Source organism: Fukomys damarensis, unplaced genomic scaffold, assembly GCF_012274545.1.
Source record: "Fukomys damarensis isolate Sample0158 unplaced genomic scaffold, DMR_v1.0_HiC HiC_scaffold_35, whole genome shotgun sequence".
Classification (NCBI taxonomy): Eukaryota; Metazoa; Chordata; class Mammalia; order Rodentia; family Bathyergidae; genus Fukomys; species Fukomys damarensis.
In genome coordinates, this window is record NW_022900947.1 from 29,804,354 (window position 1) to 29,819,273 (window position 14,920).

General features: G+C 38.4%; 1 protein-coding gene and 2 pseudogenes across 3 annotated transcripts in view; 1 reads left to right on the top strand and 2 right to left on the bottom strand.

Moving 5' to 3' along the window:
• Tlr1 (toll like receptor 1) overlaps positions 1-1,362 on the bottom strand; it is an 8,360-nt gene extending 6,998 nt beyond the window's left edge. The window contains exons 1-2 of one of the 3 annotated variants that reach the window (XM_010625090.3): positions 1,146-1,362; positions 288-321 (exon numbers count right to left, since the gene is read on the bottom strand). The gene's annotated coding sequence lies outside the window, so the exon portion shown is untranslated. Of the gene's footprint in view, positions 1-287; positions 322-623; positions 672-1,145 lie in introns of those variants that run through there. The other 2 variants (XM_010625091.2, XM_010625092.3) reach the window with 2 other exon arrangements.
• A 4,061-nt stretch (positions 1,363-5,423) lies between these two features.
• Positions 5,424-6,545, bottom strand: LOC104862929 (annotated as a pseudogene).
• A 4,371-nt stretch (positions 6,546-10,916) lies between these two features.
• Positions 10,917-12,940, top strand: LOC104862930 (annotated as a pseudogene).
• The last annotated feature ends 1,980 nt before the right edge of the window (positions 12,941-14,920 follow it).

The window sequence follows — 14,920 nt, forward strand, 5'->3', positions numbered from 1 at the left end:
AAAAAAAAAAAAAAAAGCCTGTGCCTTAAATATTTATCTTTCTACTCAAAATTATCTCTTGATAGCAAATCATGCAGAGGTGTCATTCATTCAAGGGAAGAAAAACTTAATCTCTAATTTAGTACTGATAAGCAAATTCTAGTTCACTCCACAGTAAGCGTATGTCAGAAATACAACACACTTAGAAAAGTGCCAGAGAACTAGTCATAGAAACGTCTGTGATTTCTGTCCCCATAACTAGCTATACCATTATTTGCTTTTATAGAATAAAATAAGATGTGGCTTACCAAGACGTCCTGCCTGTGCCTTCTGTTTGGCAGTCTGTAAGAAATTCAAGCACTGCCTTGAACATTTACATCACTAGTAACCACTTTTAGTGTTGAAAAATAGATCTTATCTGCCATCTACTGAATTGCACTGGAATTACACTCCACACTTCCGTAATTTCTCCCACTGAAACACAGAGCAGGGTCTGTGGGCTGTAATAGACCTGTACTCAAATGGAATCATATCTTTAAGTTTCTGTACTTCACTATAGTTTGTTCACTGTCGTCAACACAAAGGAACTGAAGGAAGTGCTGTTAATAATTCATGGATTATTAGCTGAATTCAAAAATACTAACCAAAGCGCAGTTCCAGCAGAGGTGGCAGTGTGGAGCTGCTTCTTTTCCCTCTGATATTTTGATCAGACAACTATTCTGTTTCTTGGATAAAGTCCAAGGCTTATCCTCTGTTGGCTGTATCAGTAAGCTCAAGGAAATCATTCTCATGATTCGTCTCTTATCTTTGAAAACAACAACAAATATAGCAAAACAAACAAACAAAAAACTGAGCCAGTGCAGCTAAGGAATGCTAGCTGCCCAGCTCTGAATCAGTCCTCAACCTAGTATTATTACATAGTGCCCGGTCACGGTAAGGATATGAAGATGACAAAAATTCCCCTCCGCTCCCTGCCCAGTTCTCTCCTGAACTCAGCTTTTTCACCACACTGTGAGCAAAGTTCATTTCCCTAAGCTAAGAACCTCAGGGTTCTTTTTTATTTATAACGTTCTCTTTTTCTCTTCCCCCACCTCAGAATTTGCCTAATAGGAAAAATATGTCTATAAATATATTTCTGAGACTGAAAGCATGAATTCCTCACCCACCTGTATATCTTCCTTCCCCCTTAATCCCTCCAATGGAGGTAAGGACAGGTTGGGCTGAGAATTCAGTCAGGACTCCCAGGGGCTCAGACTCTGGGAAGCAGGGTCTGGAGTGACGTCCGGGAGAGGCAGCAGGAGAAGCGCTTTAGGCTCTAAAGTTCCCTGCTTGCTCTCACTCTCCTCTCCACCGCGCAGAGGTGCCCAGAGTCTGTTTCCTCCCCAGCCGCTGTCCAGTGGGTAACCCTTGAGCAAACACAGGCTTGTGATTATGTAACCACGGGCATCAACGCAGCCATACATCTCAAGGGAGATTTTAATTCCCAGAAAATGCGGCCTCTTTTTTTTAATGTTTTAATTTTTTATTTAACCTAATATATTAAATTTTTATTCTAACATGCAATCAATACAAAACATTATTAATGAGGTTTTTTTTGTTTGTTTTTTTGGTTTTTTTGTCTAAGGCTTCAGAATCCAGTGTGTGTTCCGTACATCTCATCTGGGCTGCCCTCCCGTGCCTCAGGCGCTCAGTGATCAAGCACAGCTCTAGCTGGGGTTATCCCAGCTGTACACCGACGGACCAGTCTAAGTGTAGTTAGCAGCAGCAGCCCGAAGACCAAATTCCAAATAAAGGCTTCATAACTCACACGCTAAGCAACCCCACACTTTCCACAGCAATTTCTCTGTCCACCATTATCCATGCCCACACATTTCTTTGGGGATCTGTGACAATATAAATAGACTGTCAATTAAATGTGACCTTAGTTAGTTTTTTTTAATAACAAAGGCTTTACTGAAATATAGTTCACACACCGTACACATTTCTCCCCAGTATACAATTTAAACCAGGTATGGTGGCACACCTCTGTATCCCAGTACTCTTCAAGGCTGAAACAGGTAGAGCTCAAATTTGAGCCCAGCCCGGGCAACTTAGCAACTTAGGTAAGACCCTGTCTCAAAATAAAAACAAAACAAAGGGAAACAAAAGGGCTGGAGATGTAATTTAGTGTGAAGGCTTTGGGTTCGATCTCCAGTAACCCCCCCTCGCCCTCCAAATATACAATTGAATGACTTTAGGTATTATTTACACAGTTGTGCAACCATTACCACAATTAATTTAGAACATTTCATCTCTGAACAAGAAACATTACACCCCTTAGCATGTGTCACTCCTCCCTATGCCCCACCCCCACTTTAGCCAATCATTAGTCTACTCTATAGATATTAATCTCTATAGATTTGTGTATGCTGGATATTTCATATAACTTGAATCAAGTAATATGTAGCCCTTTGTGATTGGTTTATTGCACTTTATCACAATGTTTTCCTGGTTAATCTATGTTGTATGTATTTCACTTTTGTATAACTGCCAAATAATTTTTGGTTGTATGGATATCCCATAACGAATTCATCCATTCATCAGTTGATGGGCATTAAAGATCTTATGGGTCTTGCTGCTATAAACATTTATGTAAAAGTTTTTATGGGTAGATATATTTTTCTTGCTCTATACCTAGCAGTAGAATTGTTGCATAATTTGGTAATTTTGCATTTTGCCTTTGGATAAACTGCCAGACTCTTTGAAAGCAGCTGCACCATTTTACATTTCCACCAGTAGCATATATGGCTCTAATTTCTCCACATTTGTGCTAATGCTTTTTCTATTATCTGACTTTTATTACCATCCTACCAGGTATGAAGTTGTATCTCATTGTTGTCTTAATTTGCATTTCCCTGATCAGTAATGGTATATGTATATATTTCTCTATTCTGTCTATTCAGACTCTTCACCCACTCTCTACTTGGGTTGTTTTTTTAAATTTTTTATCTTTTTAACTATTGAGTTGTAAGAGTTCTTTTTATACTCTAGATACAAATTCCTCATCAGATATATGTTATAATTTTTTTCATTTTGAGGTTATGCTTTTCCCTTTCTTGACAGTATCTTTTGAAGCACAAAGTTTTCATTGGTGAGCAATTTATCTCTTCTTTTTCCTTTATTGCTCATACTTTGTGTCAAATCTAAGAAACTTCTGACAAATCCAGTGCCACAAAGATTTACACCTATGTTTTACTTGGCCATCTGTTTTAGTTCTTATTTTTAGGTCTTTGATACATTTGTTTGTTTCTTTCTTTCTTTGTAGTGCTGGGGATCAAACTCAGAGCTTCAGGCATGCTTGGCAAGTGCTTTACCACTGAGCTAACTCCAGTCCTCAGACCTTCTATCTACTCTTAATTAATTTTTGTATGTGGTGTGAGATAGGGGTCAACTTTATTTTTGAATGTAGATATTCAGTTGTCTCAACACCACTGTTGAAAAGACTTTTCTTTCTCCACTGAATAGTTTTGGTACCTTTGTTTTTTGGGGAGTTTGTTTGCTTTCTTTCATTGAGTTTATTGGTACTTTTTAGGTATACAGTACAGTTACATTCATCATTGGGAACTTGTACCTTTTCATAATATATCCTGGTTCTTATTTTTTCCCCATACCCCTGCCCTCCCTTCACCCCCTCCACCCTTCCCTATTTACAAAGACTTTGTTTCCATTTTATCCTTTTCTCATATTTTTTCTTTTCCCTTCCTTCCTTTCCCCTACCCTTCCCGCTTCCCTTACTCTTTTAGCCCTTGTCTTCCTATTTCACATTATCAATTATACAATTTGAATTTTATTTATATTTTTACTTTTTCATACCAGAGAAACTATTTGGTATTTGCATATGTGTGTCCTATTTATTTCACTTAAGAGTATGGCCTCGATATGCATCCTTTTAGCTATAAATGACTCTAGTTTCTCATTCTTTATGGCTGAGTAGAACTCCATTTTATAGAAAAACCACATCTTCTTTATCCAGTCTCTAATTGATGGACAATTGGGCTGTTTCCAAGTTTTAGCTATTACAAACTGTACAGCTATAAACATAGGTGAGCGTGTATCACTCACGCTCATGCTTTTTTTTAAAAAAAAAACTTGTACCTGTATTAGTTTTTTAATTCTTTTGGAGAAATACCCAGCAGGGGAATAGCTCGGTCAAATGAGACTTCTAATCCTAGTTGTTTAAGGTATCTCTGTATTGATTTTTTGGTACCTTTGTTGAAAATCTTTTCAACAGAGATGCATGGATTTACTTTTAGATCTTAAATTGTATTCTACTCATTGATTTAGCTGTTCTTATTCTATGCCATACTATCTTTTATTTGTTCTTCTGTTGTTTTCATTTTTTGAGGAAGGGCCTCACTGTGTAGTTCAGACTGCTCTGGAACTCACTATGTAGCACAGGCTGATCTCAAACTCACAGACCCTCCTGCCCAGCCTCCCGAGAGCTGGGATTACAAGTGTGTGCCACCACTCCTGGTCCATGCCATACTATCCTGATAACTGTAGCTTTGTAGTAAATTTTGAAATCAGAAAGTATAAGTCCTCTAGCTTTGTTCTTTTTCAAGACTGTCTTGGCAATTTGGGTCTACCCATTTCTGAATAAATTTTAAGATTAGTTTGTTAATTTTTGCAAAGAAACCAGCTGGTATTTTGATAGATGTTATGAGTCTGGGTATATTGTCGTCCCAATAACATTAAGTCCAATCCATGGGCATGGGATGCCTTTCACTGATTCAGGTATCCTTTAACTTCTTTCAATAATCTGTAGTTTCCAGTAAGCAATTTTGTATTTCTTTTTTAAAAAAAATTTGTAAGTATTTCTTTTTTCTCTTAAAATCTTTTATTGGTACATTTTAGGTATACATTACAGTTACATTCATCATTGGGAACTTGTACCTTTACATGATGTATCTTGGTTCTTATTTTTTCCCCATTCCCCTGCCCACCCTTAAACCCTCTACCATTTGCAAAGGATTTGTTTTCATTTTTTCTTTTCTCACATTTTTCCCTTTCCCTTCTTTCCTTTCCCCTAGCCTTTGGATCTTTTCTTCCTATTTCACATTATCAAATATTCATTTTAATCTTTATTTGAGTTTCTCATACTAGAGAGTATTAGTATTTCTTAGTGATATTGTAAATTATTATAAATTTTATTTATTTTTTATATTAGTAACAAATTTATTTATACAGTAGTCCTGCATAGGCATAAGAACTTCTTGGCATTATTTTTTAAAGAAAACATTATTTAATAAACTATATTATAACCCCAAAAGTATGCTGGAAAAGTATAAAAGGTTAAAGAGCTTCAGTTTAGTCCCACTTTCTGGTATGTCCTGAGTCACCATTCTTTCCTGTTTCTAAGATTATGATTTTTATTATAATTGGTTTAGTTTTAAGGTGGCAATATATTAAATTATTATTTATATAGGCTTTTCATTGTATGCAAAATTATGCATTGTAAGTGGAATGAAACAGCATTTCCAGCTGACAAACGGATCTGTGGGTAATAAGATCTTTTAAATAAAGCTTGTGACAATTAAACCAACAAATGGTGGCAATGAGAAAAGTATTGACAAAGTACAACCAGGGAATGTTCAACTCTATATATGCAGGCATCTGTACTTTAAGTAAAAGAATGAATGCTTGCAGCAGTACAAATGGTAACCAGGTACCAAGAAAACAGACAATGAGCTTGGGCAAGAGTATTCTTTTAGAGTTTACAATGTAACTAGGGAGGGATGAAGAAGAAAAATATAAGACAGGCTTATCGTAGAGGAAGTATTCAAATAGCCTGTACCAAGGTAATAACTTCTGACCAAGAGGTTATAAAAGCCATAAATAAAACTGTCATCATGGAAAGTGACAGGCAGTAACTCTGAATGCTGCATAGACAGGGCATTGGTAAGAATAAATATTCTGTGCCTTCAGGCTTTGGTAGATACCTGGTTCTCCCAAAACATAAGCAAGAACTGAAATCCAAATCAAAATTACTGCAAAGAAATATAACAACTCTGACATTTAGATGAAAGCTTGGTGAGTTTAGAGCAATTCAGGCAACAATATATTTAAGATATTAAGAAGACTGGGCGATGCAATAAGCCATAAGTAAAGGAAATAATTTGAGCAAAGAGGCAGATATGGTATTTAATAAACCTAATACCTAAAAATACAAAATCCCTGAAATAGGATATAATGGAAATGTTTACCAAAAATAAAAAATTGACAAATGCTAATGAAACACAAAAACATTCTATAAAATTTTGATAGCTGTTTTTCCTTCTCGTTCCTAGTGTGAGGATATTCAGTAATATTTTCCCAAGTATGATCAAGAACAACAGACAAGTAGCATCTAGAGGCTGATTTGTTTGATGTAACTGGTACTGAAAAGAGCAGCTGTCTGAAGAAAGAAGTCTCATATTTTTAGTTGAATTTCAAGAAGATCTGCTGAAACATGCAAACACTACTTCACGTTATTTTCCATTCACAGACTGTAGTTTAACTTGACCTTATCTGATAAAGTTCCTTCACAGGTTCTGTGAGGACCAAGTTTCCAGGTCATGGTGGGCTCCATGCCCCTTACCCAGAATAGAGTAAATGCAAAAGTTCCTTTCTGAAAAATTTCATTCTACGTGACAGTTTCCATTCTATGTGGCAGTTTCTCTGTGCTTTGACAATTGCAGTTCCTCTTTTAGGGCATCTCCACCCTGCTTCTGTTCCTCTTTTTAAGATAAGCTTCTTTTTGTAATTCAATTAATATAGGAATTAAGTATAGTTGATATAAAAGTTTCTTTTTGGGTGATCTAATCAATATAGGAATTAGTTATAGCTGATATAGGAATTAATTACAGTGGACATAGATAGTCATATATCTTAGTTAGCAAAAGTCAGAAAAGAGGAATTGTCTACTGAAAAGAGGAATTAATTGTTTAAAGGCCTTAGGTAACTTTCCAATACGTACCCTCCCAGCACCCCATGATAATTTTGCAAATGTAAGCATTAGGTCATGTTCCAATGTGCCCTCCCGAAAACTAAAAATAGTAACAGAAAAATCCTATATAAACTTGGTTCAAAGTTGGATCTGGGCTCTCAGACTGAAGCCGCTGTGACGGTGACACCTGAGAGTCCAAGCTCGAGCTTGCAATAAACTCCTCTTGCAATTGCATCGGACCTGACTCCTTGGTGGTCTTTGGGGACTTCGCGACTTGGGCACAACAGTTCGTGGTACAAAGCACATCCGCCAACCTGACGACTGCACGGGTGGTGCTGCTTGCAGAAGGAGGCCTGGAGGGAGGGACCAGACTAGTCTCTCCAGGGAGGCTTCCTAACCAGTGACTTCCTATTTGATTCTGATGCCTTCAGTTATGTCGCTGTTGGTTCCTCGCATTTCATTTTGCTATGCAAAAATGCTCTGTAAGCTCTACTTTGCCGGTGTGGGTTATCTCTGCAAGTTGAGTCGCTAGTGCTCCTCGCGGGGCTCCCGGCCACACCTTCCTCCAGAGTCCACCGGCAGAAACACCCAGCAGGAGCCTGCGCCCCGAACGCCACGTCACGCACAGGGGCGCGACCTGGCTAAATTTACCTCAGAGAGCACTGGAGTCCCTTTCTGCCAGGTGAAGACACAAGAAGATAGCAGCCTGTGACTGGAAAGAGCCTTCACCAGAACATAACCATGTGGCACTCTGATCTCAGACATCCAGCCTCCAGAACTGTTAGAAATAAATTTGTGTTTTTTATAAGCCACCCAGTGTATTGTATCACTATGTGGCAGCCCAAACTAACTAAAACAAGTGGATTTCTATGTATTTTGAATTAACAAGGTCATAGCACCTCCAAACAGAAGCCGTTTTTATTTCTTCCTTTCCTACATGAATTCCTAATTACCTAATTTCCCTATCCAGTACCTCTAACACAATATTGAATGTGAATACAGATGTGAATGTAGAATGTGAACGTAGAAGTCGTGTTAGCACACATCCTTGTCTTGTTCCTGATGTTAAAAGGAAAGTTTTAAGTGCTTAACAATTAAATATGACTTAGCTGAGTTCTCCATAGATTTTTTTTTAACTGGGTTGAGAAAGTTCCCTTCTAATCCTCCATTGAGTAGCATTTTTGTGCTAAAGGTGTAGGCAGTATGCTTTCTTAATCAAAAAGCACAATTCCATAGTTTGAGGTTCTTCTAACAGTAGGGTTAATACTTCTTGATAGGAAGAGCAATAGTGTTTCTTTCCTTCTATGAGTCAGCTTTCCATCACTATAGTGAAATACTTGAGATAATTAACTTATGAAGACAGAAGATGTACTTTGACTCATAGTTTTGGAGATTCTGGTCCGAGATCAGGCAGACCCATTGATTTGGAGTTCTAGTTAATTGCTGGGTGGCAATGGTGGAGAAGAAAATGTGGAGAAAAACTCCCCACTTTATGTCAAGGAAGCAAAAGAGAAAGAAAAGACCAGGGTCCCACAATCCGCTTCATGAGCACATTCCCGGTGACCTAAGGGAATTCCCACAAGGCCCCACTGCCTAAAAATCCATAGCATCTCCCAGTAGCACCACCCTAAGGAACAAGTCTTTAACATATGGGCCACTGGGAGACACTGCCCATTCTCAAACCATAGCACCTTCCTTTCCTTCTTACTTTCTCTCATGCAGTCTCACAATTCTTCTCACTTGCCAGACTAGAACTGCAAATTGTGTACAATAAAGTTTGCTGGGGACAAACTTCTATGACATCACTTGGACATTTATCTTTTAATGAATTCTCCTTCAACTACCTGAAGTTTTCCAGTCAAATTCTGACCCTAAAGCATCAGTATCTTAGTATATCTCAGGTTAATATAAGCATTTCTAGCTATGTGCCTGGGGGTGGGGTGCTCTTTCAGTCTTACAAAATGTCAGTAAGAACCTCTATATAGAATCTTGGTTCTTAGGCTCATACAAATTACCACAGCTAACCCAAGAAGATACAAAAATACAGAATAACCCATTATCAAGCAATGAAATTGAAACAGTAGTGAAGAAGCTACCAAGTGAAGTCTGGAGGTGTGGCTCAGTGGTAGAGCACTCACCTAGCATTCATGAGGCTCTGGATTTGATCCCAAGTACCATCAAAAAAATACTCTACCAACTAAAAAAGCCCAAGACCTGTGGTGTCACTGCTGAATCTACAAAATCTTTAAGCATGTTATATCACCTTTACTCATCAAACTCTTAAAAAAAATTGAAAGAGATGGAGTGCTTCCAAATTCCTTTATGGAAGATAGTATCACTGATTCTAAAACTGGATAAAGACTCAACTGAAAAAAATTATGGAACAATCTCCTTAATGAATATAGATGCAAAAGTCCTCAACAAAATATTAGCTAATAGAATGCAGCTCATCATCAAAAAGATCATACACGATGACATCCCAGAGATGCAAGGATGGTTCAACATATGCAAATCAGAAGAATGGTGAAAATGGCGGAGTAGTGAGTGCCAGAAGCACAGCTTCTTCAGGACAAAGTGCCTGGACCCTGGAAATCAACAGCCAAAAGACCAAAAAATGGGTGTAGATGGGGCTGGGGTTGTAGCTCAGTGGTACCAAGCCTGCTTGGCAAGCACAAGGTCCTGAGTTTGAGTGCAAGGTACCAGAAAAAACAAACAAACAAACAAAAAGGGTATAGAGGGCATGTGAGAACATCAGGGGAACTTACAGAGGAGAAGAAAAATAGGATCCATTCCTACAGAAGAAATAGATCACTAACACAGATCCAGAAACACCTGCCCCAGCAGGATCAGTGAAAACAACTCTGCTGGTCACTGAGAAACAGAGACCGGACCTGGATTTGGACAGTCTTGTACTTCAGGAGGCAGCAAAGAAAGTGTGAGACAGTATTCCCTGAACAACCACTTCGGAACATATGCAAATCAATAAATGTAACATATCATATATATAAAAGCAAGATCAAAAGCCACATGATCATATCAATAGATACAGAAAAGGCTTTTGACAAAATCCAACATCCCTTCATGATAAGAACTATGAAAATAAAGAGAGAGATATAGAAGGACCATACCCTAACTTGATAAAAGCTGTTTATAATAAACCAACAGCCAACATCATATTAAATGGGGAAAAATCATTTCCTCTAAAATCTGAAACAAGTCAAGGATGTCCACTATCAGCACGTCTATTCAACAGAGCAATCAGGCAAGGGAAATAAATAAAAGGGATAAAAGAGAAATAAAAGGAAAGGAGGAACATCATTATTTGCACATGATATGATACTCTACATAGAAGGCCCAAATAATTCCACCAAAAAACCTCCTAGAATAAATGAGCAACCTCAGCAATATAGCATCATACAAAATCAACACACAAAAATCAATAGCATTTCCATACACTAACAATGAACTAAACAAGAATGAAATTATGAAAGCAACACCATTCATGGTAGTATCAAGAAAAATGAAATACCTATGTATTAACATAACCAAGGAAGTGAAAGACCTCTACAAAGAAAACTACACTGATACTCTGAAAAAGGAGATTGAATAGTACATCAAAAAATGGAAAGATGTCCTCTGCTTCTGGATAGGTTGAACCAATACTGTCAATTTGGCCATACTCCCAAAACTGTTACACTGATTCCATGCAGTTCCAATCAAAATATCAGCAGCATACTTTAAAGACCTAGAGAAAACAATCCTAAAATTCATATGGAACAGGAAGAGACCCAAAATAGCAAAAACAATCTTGGACAACAAGAGCAAAGCAAAACATTCACATTACCTGACTCCAAGCTATATCACAAAGCAATAATGACAAAAATGGGATGGTACTAGAACATAGACATGTAGGTCAACGGAACAGAAGAGAAATTAAAGAAATATTCCCAGACACTGCTACCTTCTGTTATGCATGCAGGCAGACAGAAGGTTCTGCAAGTCTTCCAAGCTGCTCTATGAAGTTTGGAGGTCATTTTGTCTCTTCTTCACATTTGTGACTTCAGTGAATTCAATTGGTCTTCCTCAGTTGGTGAACCCTCCATTCCTAGGCACTGTCCCTTGCAATGAAAGTGGAGTACTAACAGTCTTGACACCAAGAAATGGCATGCATCTCTGGTAGCTCCTCTTTGTGTTGAAACACTGAACTGCACTTATTCCCTGGACTCAGAAAAGCTCATCCTGAAGGCCCTGTATGGGACAGGTAACAAGAGAGTGCCTGGTGGACACCAGATGAACATCAGAACTACAGGCAACAGTGCTCCTTCAAGACAGAGAGATGTCATGTGCAGTTCTTCTGTCCAGCTTGGCAAGTAGAAGAGACATATGAGCTTTCAGTATCTAGTGGGTACACATTATTCGTGACTTGGCTGATGGTGGTGAGGTTAACAAGTCTGATAGGGAATGAATCATTGAGGTTGGTAATGTTTTGAGAGCTTGCAGTCTGACCCTGCAGGAGACCCAAAGAGAAGGCTTTAATCTCCTGACCAACAGCCAAAAGATGACCCTTCACATGCCACTCAATGCCACTGGAGTTCTACATGACACTTCTGAAGTCTTCATCTGTGTCTCCTGGGAAGGTGATCACCTTCTCATCACAAGCTATTTGTTCAGCCGCTCTGTCTGTAACATGTAATGCCACACATGACTCTCACTGTATCAGAATTTCCCAAGAAACTGACACCATCTGTGAGCATTGAAAATAGGAACATCTCTATGAGCCAGCTGCATGACTACAAGATCAACATAGAAGCAACAAATAGCTTGAAATCATACTTCTGCAAAACTCAGAACCAAATTCTCTGAAAAACATCTACTCTATCAGTTCTACTTATCTTCACTCAAGCTGATCTTTATTTTAAAATAGATACAGTATACATAGTGACTGATTCTGAGTGTCTCTGTGAGTCACTAGTCTCTATAGTTACAGGAGTTATGTACCCTATGGACTCTGAAGTCTACACTCACCAAACAATATCAGCTTTCAACACGAGTGTCCTCAGAGTGGGAAACTCATTCTACCAGCCTGTCTTCACAGCTCAGTCTCAAGAGCTGGCATGGTTTAACATACCCCTGAATGGATGTGGAATAAAGAATAAATCTGAAGATGATAAAGTCATCTATGAAAATGAAATATATGCTCTCTGGGAAGATCTTCCTCCAAGCAAAATATCCAGATACAGTAAATTCAGAATGACAGTGAAGTTATTATAACAAGGATGACATATTGCTAAATGCCAACATCAAAAGTCTTGATCCACATATGCCGATCCTGCAGACCTACCCAGATAAGTCCTACCAATGGCCTTACAAAGACACTGAGTACCCTATAGTGAGATACTTCCACCAACAAATTAACATGGAAGTTAGAGTTCTAAACAAGAATGACCCCAACATCAAGCTGGTCTTGGATGACTGCTGGGCAACATTCACTATGGACCCAGATTCTCTCACCCAGTGGGTTACTGACATGGATGTCTGTGAATATGAACTGGACAACTACCAAACCACCTTCCGTACAGCTAGATACTCCATGACCCATCCTGATCCTATCAAAGGTTTGACCTGAAGACCTCCGCCTTTGTAGCAGAGGCTCAGGTGCTCTCTAAATTGCTCTACTTCCACTGCAATTCTTTCATTTGCAATCAGCTCTCCCCTAACTCCCCTCTGTGTTCTGTGACTTGCCCTGCCTCATTTAGGTACAGAAGAGCCACAGGAGCCACTGATGAGGACAAAATGACAGTCAGCCTCCCAGAAGTTATTCTCCTATGGCCAGGTGACTCTTCATTTAGAGAGATTGTAGACTCCAAAAGACATGGGACTGCTGGAGATGTTGCTTCAAAAGCAATGGCTGCTGGGGTTGCTTTAGTGGGGCTGGTGATAACTCCAGGATTTGTCCATCACCTGTGTAAGAAAAGTACTGCAATGCTAAATCACTAGTTGAACTTGCAAATAATGTGGTAATTTTCTTTTAAAAAAGAACATTCCCAGATACATTCAGCTATTTGACCTTTGATAAAAGAATGAAAATCATATGGTGGAGGAAAGATATCGTATTCAACAAATGGTGAAAACTTGTATGTGTTTGCAGAAGATTCAAACTGGACCCATATTTTTCACCATGTATCAAACTGAAACTGAAATGGATCAAAGATCTAAACATTAAAATTGAAATACTGAATCTACTGGAAGATGAAATAGGTAAAACTCCTGAAGACATAAATATAGGGAAGGATTTCCTAAACAGAACCACAATTGCACAAGAAATAATAGCACAAATCAACAAAAGGGATTACATCAAATTAAAAATCTCCTGCACCACAAATTAGTAAAGAGATAACCTACAAAATGGGGAAAAAATTTGCCAGCTATTCCTCAAACAGAGGATGAATATCTAGACTATATAAAGAACTAAAAAAAATAGACCTCCTAAAATAACAATCAAGAAATGGGCAAGTGAAATTAACAGACATTTCTCAGAAGAAATACAAATGGCCAACAAATATATGAAAAACTGTTCAATATCCTGGCCACGAAATAAATGCAAATTAAAGCAATACTAAGATTCCACCCTACACCAGATATAATGGCAACCATCAAGAAATTTTTTTAAAAAATGCTAGCTGGCAGGGCTACAGTGAAAAAGGAACCCTAGACATCCGCGCAAAAATAACATTTTAGAGATGTGTCAATTTTATTGATGCAGTGCAGTACATCTCATTTTTGCTTCATTTTTACTTTCTTTTATTATAATTGTTGTTATGGTTTGTATCTAGAGGTCCCCCTAAAGCCTCATTGGTCACAAGTAGGGTTTTTTTGGAGGGGGCTGGATCTAGGGTGTGTGATACTGGAATAAAAGTGTGATACTGGAATTAAGGGCACATGATAACTAAATTAGTCCTTTGATTGGTTTAGCACAGTTCTGGGTGTGGATAATGAGAAGGCCCACCATGGGTGTTGGTGGCACCAACCAAAAGGTAGGTGGCCTAGAAGGAATCAGAGGGAGAGACAGGTGCTGCTGCTTGCTGCCTGCCTGCCATGCCATGGACTATTCCTCTGCGATGCCCCTCTGCCATGCCACCCTCCTTTGGAACCAGTCAACTATGGACTGAAACCTCTACTAACTCTAAGCCAAAATAAACTTCTTCTCCTTTAATTTTGGGTGTCAGATATTCTGTCTAAGCAACAAGAAAAGTAACTAAGAGAAATGTCATTGGGCTTTTTTCATGATGTTCAGAAATTTGTATCTTTTTAGTGAGTTACCTGTTCATGTTATTTACCAATTTTTGTATCAGGGCTGTTTTTACTATTTAATTATACATTTGCTTTAATGTTACTGACTCTGACCTTCTGTCACACTGTTTGCAGACATCTTACTCAATTGTTTACCTTTCAATTTCACAATCTTTTGAACCACCACGTGTAGATTTTATGTAAACAAATAAGTTGGCTGTTTTCTTTGCTATTACAGTCATTCAGTTATGCACTGGTATGCCAGGCTCAAGAGTCTGTTTTGTAGCATTTGCTGATATTTCAGTGTCAATATTCCTATATTACCGACTTCTCTCTGCCAACTATTCTGCTTGTACAATTTGTAAATATTTAGTATATGTGCTGTCAAAGCAAGCACAAAATTTGTGGATATTTAACAGTTGGCTCTCACAAGTCTGTACAAGACAGCTCTTACACACTATTTGTCTTACTTTCTCATTACTGAGACACAACTTCAAGGAAAAGTTTAGCTTAGTTCACAGTTTGTAAGGATTTCAGTCCTGTCAGCTGGGTCCAAGGTAGGACAGCATGGCCAAGGGGCATCACAGGGGAGAGGGCCTGGCCCTGGGAAGTGATAAGCAAAGAAAAATGGGAAAGAGATGGACCCTTCCAGGCCACGCCCTCAGGGACTCACTTTTTCCAACCAGA